At 40.6% G+C, this 6,000-nt stretch overlaps 1 protein-coding gene across 1 annotated transcript in view; it reads left to right on the top strand.

The window, feature by feature from the left end:
* The first annotated feature begins 4,384 nt into the window (after nt 1-4,384).
* Nucleotides 4,385-6,000, top strand: part of TENT2 (terminal nucleotidyltransferase 2) — a 41,356-nt gene continuing 39,740 nt past the window's right edge. Inside the window, exon 1 of the mRNA XM_064736280.1 lies at nt 4,385-4,551. The gene's annotated coding sequence lies outside the window, so the exon portion shown is untranslated. The remainder of the gene's footprint in view (nt 4,552-6,000) is intronic.

The following is a 6,000-nucleotide window of genomic DNA, read 5'->3' as shown; positions in this document are numbered from 1 at the left end:
TGCAGAATAAATTTGCTTTATCCACTGTTTACATTTGAAATTCATGACCCTGTGTTTTAAGACATGTCTCTCTTCATGAAAGAAAGAAAAGATTAAAATTTAGGAAAACCTAGATCTTCCTTTAAAACACTTGTATTTAAAGGACTGTAATTACAAAATTTACAGAAACAAAGACTGAAGTAATAAAATTACTAGCAATTACTCAGTAATCTAACCAGAGCAGAGCATTAACCATGTATCACAACACCTTACCTGTCATCAAATGCATACAGTACATTTTAAATAGTAATCTAAACAGTGCACTACAAAATACTAATCTGAAGAAGATACAGGGAAAATTCATATGTTGACACACCAAATGAAGATAACTGTAAGTACATATTTTGCTATAAATCATTATAGATTTATCAAATCTGGATTTTATCTGGATTTTACAATTCAAAGTTGGAATTCACACATTTAACTGACATGTTTGAAAAGTTACCTCACATTTTCATGTGAAGCATTTCATGTGAGGCCTATATTAACTACATTTAATAAATCCTGTACTGTATATTATGTGATACCTATATGCATATAAAATTAGCACATTGTATGTAATAAATACTTTAAAAGCACTGAAAAAAATCATATAAGGGCATTCATAAGCATCACTGAATCTGGCTGAAGGTTGAACATCAGAACAAGAATGTTGCACAGTGGGGAAAAATATTGCATTTGTGTAATTAATTATTAATTTTTCATTCAGTATTTACTTGCTAAACTTTCGAATCTTACTTTACATGCCTTTATACCTTTTTAATATTGTTTTCTAATGGACATCTAATTTATGTTCTTTGTATTATTAGTCAAATCTTGTATTGTTTTTCTGGGGAAAGCTGCTTTTTCCCTGGTACATAAAATTTGTTTTAAACCTTACTGTCTGACTCGGCTTCAATCCCAGAATATCCTGATTTCTAAATGAAATTTAAAGCATTGCATATGGGTATCATGACTAAGAAGCTTCAATCTTCACAGTGGATCCTGCACTGTATTAATCCCTGTTATACCATTTATTTCATTGTAGCTACATTTTTTATTTTAATATATGTGCTATGTTTGGTCTCAGTACCAAATATGAAAAAGGATACTTAGAATGAAGCTCTGTGTTGATACAAGTTTCATTATTTCTGACCTGGTCCCAGACAATAGCAACATCATAAATGATCACATAATACAGGTGGTTTTGAAACTAAAAAACAAAAAAGTTTCAAGTAAGTTAAATAAGTAAGTAGGGGCAGAGTATACAAATACATGTTTTTCATCACTGTTAATGAGTGCAGTAGTATAGGTGCCCTTTAACAAGGCTGTTTGCTATGGTAAAGCACATTCTAACCACACACCTGTCCAAACTCCCATAGGCCTTCTGAGGTACCAAGAGGCAAAGAAAAGTCTGTAGACTTTTCAAAGATTAAACAAAGGTTTCCATAGAGGAATTGACTTTTGTTCTTCATTTTTTCCCTCTTGAGCTACTGACAATTGAGATGCTTTGATCAAACTTTCCATCACTATTTACCTTCAGAGACTAACTAGCTGGAGCACTTCAGCTCCAAAAGCTTGAGAAAATTGCAAAAAAAGCACTAAATAAGGATTTTTATGTTGCATAATAGTTTTCATTCTGTGACAGAGATTGCAGATGGCTCATTAGAGATCTCTTTGTCAATTACTTGTGGAAACCACTCTCTTTCTCGCATAGCAGAACTAAGTATAGTTTGTAGTTTATAGAGGCTGACTTTAGACTCTGCTTCTATTACAGATCACAAATTTCCTCCATTGATCACTCAGGTTCGTGGCTGTCGTTCAAATAAATTAGTTTTACAAACAGTTCTTTTACAATAAATATACCATTTTTATTCTAATGCAAGCATCTTTTGAGGCAGGAACATAAGACTAGTCCTACAGCCATTCTGTTTGGGGGAATCTGTTGGAATCACTAGTGCAAGTTCCCCAGTTCTTTATTGTATAGTTGTTCACTTGAGTATCTGTAGACCAGCAGTCTGATTCCTGACTAAAACTAGAAGTAAGGCTTTACATGTCTTTTCTAACAGAAGAATATCTGTAAACTGTCTGAGATCACAGTCAGGGTCAGGAAGAAAGACAGCACACATTGAAAAAATAGAACAGCTCTCAGCACATCAAAGCACAGAGATTTGTCTCAGAAGGCTGTTGGCAATTTGTAAAATGTCAGGTTATTTCAGGTGCCTCACTGAAATGTGCAGCTAGGTTGACAAGTGAATGCAGGCAAGACATGGGGAAAAATCCTTGAGTTAACAGTCTGTGCCAAAAAAAAATAAAAGGTTATTTAGTATCTCAATTAATGCAACACAAAATCAGGGTGCCTTATGCCGAGGAGCAGAGGAAAGGAAACTAGGAAAATACATAGCAACACAAGCTACTTCAATCAGTAAAGGCATTCCTAAATATTTTTTTTAATTTTCTTTCCTTTCTCTTTTTTGTTTTTGCTATATAAAAAGATGTTGGTTTTTAACACCCTGCTCTAAACACTGCTGCTGAGTATATTGATTATGTTAGGTTAGATTTATCACAGACCCCATGGCAAATGTGACAACCTAGGAGGAGCACGACATATTTTGGTTAATGTCTAGATTATGATGACAAAAGCAGTCAAATGATCCGGAGAGCACCGTTTGAATGCGGCAGGTGGAGAACTGCAGCTATAAGAAGTTGTATCGCAGACTTCTAACAGTTAAGACACAACATTTCTGTCTTGAGCAGGAAGTAGAAAGTTAAGTCTTGATTCCAAACAAACAGCATAGAAAGATTGTCATTGTTTAATCCCGTCTCGCAACCAGCACTACACAGCCATTTCCTCACTTCTCCACTAGCAGGATCTGTGACAGAATCAGAAGGGTGACAGTTAGAAAACATGGCTTGAAATACAGACAGTTTAATAGAAAATGCAAAAGCTGTGCATGCAAGCATAGCAAAATAAGGAATTTATTCCCTGCTTCCCATGGACAGGTGTTCAGCCAGGACAGCTGGACTCCACCACACATCATGGTTACTCAGGAAGACAAACAGTATAATTCCAAATGCCCCCTTTTCTTCCTTGTTCCTCCCAGTTCATATACTGGGCATGATGTCACATGGTCTGGAATATCCCTTTGGTCATTTTGGGTCACTGTCCAGCTGTGTCTCATCCCATGCTCCCAAGCAGCCCTAGTTCGCTCACCAGAATAAAAATTTCTTATGGGAAATTTCTTTGTGGATGAGCTTTGCTTTACATCTTCATTCAAAGTATGCCACTAGATTTGTCTCTAAATAAATGCAATGCTAATCACAAACAGATCCTTATACGAAGATCCCATGTCATAGCCAAGAAAATAAAGTCGTCTCACAGCCCAAACTTTCCCTTGCTTGTCCATCTGCACTTCACTGGGCCCCTGTGTTTTGTCGCTTTCTTATCTGTTAAGCCTTTCTCTGAGTAGCCAGAACCTTAAACCATAACAACTCCAGCTGAGGCCTGCTCTCATCTGAGCAAGCCCTCAGGTAAGAATTTTGAAGCTGAGCAAGCTTTCAACTTACCCCTTTCCTCTCAAACACGGGAGCTTCAACAGTGTGTCTATGCATGCATAAACTCACTGTTTCAGTACCTGCTCATGCCAAGAGCTCACTTATGTCAAGTGTAATCTTCAAGAAGGAATCACATTAAAGAGGACATTGACATGCTGGAGTGTGTCCAGTGAAGGGCAACAAGGCTGGTGAAAGGACTAGAAAATGTCTCATATGAGGAACAGCTGAGGGAGCTGGGTTTGTTTAGTCTTAAGAAGAGTAGGCTCAGGGGGCACCTTATTCCTGAAAGGAAGGTGCCAGGTGGGAGCTGGTCTCTCCTGTGGTGCCTGCAGGACTAGAGGAAATGGCCTTAAATTGAACCAGGGAACATTCGGATTAGATATTAATTATTTTTTCTCTATTACTAGGGTGGTTAAGCATTGGAATAGATTGCCTAAGGATGTAATTGAGTCACTATGAGATGTCCTTGAAGTGTTTGTGGATTTCAATATGTTTGTGACTCCAGATTAATCCTAGCATGCCTATAATTCACGTTGCCCAAATCCTAGTATTTAGCCAAATATAATAGTTTGGGCACACTTCTTAACAGTAGCTCAGTAATAGTCCGCCAATAATTGTAGAAAGCAAACCAGCTGCACTGTGGTGTCCCTCTGGGGCCCGGCTGGACCCGGTGCCAGCGGCGCGCTCCGACTCTCGCCGCCGCCTCCCACCCGTCCCTCACGGCGCCGCCCCGCGCATGCGTCCCGCCGCGCCGCTAGGGGGCGTGCGCACCCGGAGGAGCCGCGAAGTGGCGCAGGAACTGACGGAGCGAGCGCTTCCTGCCGCATCCCGGCCCTTCCTGCCGCGTGCCGGCCCTTCCTGCGGCGTCTCTGCATCCGAGGGACGGGACAGTGCTCAGCTGCGAGAACTGCTCTCCGCTGCTCGCCCCGCGCAGTGATACCCGCAGGCCCGCCCCGCCTGCCTCCGCTCAGGCCCTACGTGAGTGTCCTGTGGGGGTCCCGCGGGAACGCGGCAGGGAAGCGGCGTCGGGGTGCCGGGCTCTGGCCCCAGGGGTGGCGGCGGGCCCGGATACCTCTCCCGGCATGGGGCTGGGGGCTGGCGGGTTTCCGTGCGCACGGACTTACCTGCGCGGTTCACTCATGCGGCTCTGTGGGAAATACCTGCTTGTTTGGAAACGCTGCCCAAAGGGACAAAGGTACCTGGACTGCAAGTTATGAAGCTTGTTTAGGAGAGCCTGGCAATTCTTGGCGAGGTAACCCGTGCTGGCGGTCACGGTAAAGGTCGGTGTCGCTGTTGTGAGAAGGCGGTGTTGCTGCATTGTTTTGAGTTGGGGAAGGTAACCCCTCTATTGCTTGTCTTCTTGGTGTTTACAGCTTCAAAGGCTAAACTGAACATGTGTTTCTTCTGCGCCTAACTCTTGAATTCTCGTTCATCGTTCTGATACTAGCTAATTGTATCCCCAAACTGCTTATTTCTGTGGTGTGCTGTGGAGAGTGCCTGGTCTGCTCAGAGGGGAATGGGGCATGTTAACAATTGTTCTGTCTGCTAGAAATGGAAAGGTTTGGACAGCAGATACTCATCCAGACTAAATGTCAAGTGACTTACTTGTTATGCAACATGATGTCATTTCTTCAGCAGAACTGAAAGTGAACATCCAAATAGTAACTTCCATAATGCATACTGCTTCCCTTCACCCACCCCATCAAATGGGGAAAAAAAAAAAAGGAACAACACTAATAGCTTTCTCTTAGAGCTAGTGCAGCAAGAGCTAGTGCAGGTTTTTACTATTCACTAGTGTGGATTGTTATCACAGGAAATAAGGAGCGAAGCCAAACCCAACCATATAAACTCCTCATTATTAATTTTCTTATGCTTTGTCCTAATGCTGTCCACAGTGGCAGTCAGAATTATCTGGGAAGTTGTACCAGAATCAGTTTTGAGTTGAAAAGATAGTAAGCCTATCTTTTTCTATGACAGTCTCTTCAGTAAAATAGTACTACATATGTGTGATAAAGCATGATTAGATTAGTTGCAATTGATGTTATCATTTGTCTGCTTTTTTACGTTGTGTTGTGAAAAAGTACTAAACTTCATGACATAACTTGTAGTTCATGATTAGCTGAATCTTCATGCTCTTATGATGTACTCAAGGATTTCTTTCCATATATTGTGAACCTGTTTCAAATATGAAACAAATTCCACAGTTGCATGGTACTTTTCCCTGAGATGAAAACTGTTACATCTTGTGACGTGTAATTTTTTTTTTTTTAATTAAACTAAAAATTGAGGGGGTCATATAAAAATTCACTTTTAAACATAAATAAAGTAAGCAATAACTTGAGAGTGTGCAGCATTTTTGTTTAGTGTCTTGTAATGACAGTAAATCCTGTGATCACCATTCTCTTCAGCAATTCCTGGAAGTATATT

Source organism: Zonotrichia leucophrys, chromosome Z (genome assembly GCF_028769735.1).
Source record: "Zonotrichia leucophrys gambelii isolate GWCS_2022_RI chromosome Z, RI_Zleu_2.0, whole genome shotgun sequence".
NCBI lineage: Eukaryota > Metazoa > Chordata > Aves > Passeriformes > Passerellidae > Zonotrichia > Zonotrichia leucophrys.
This window is presented reverse-complemented; position numbering and strand designations above follow the sequence as displayed.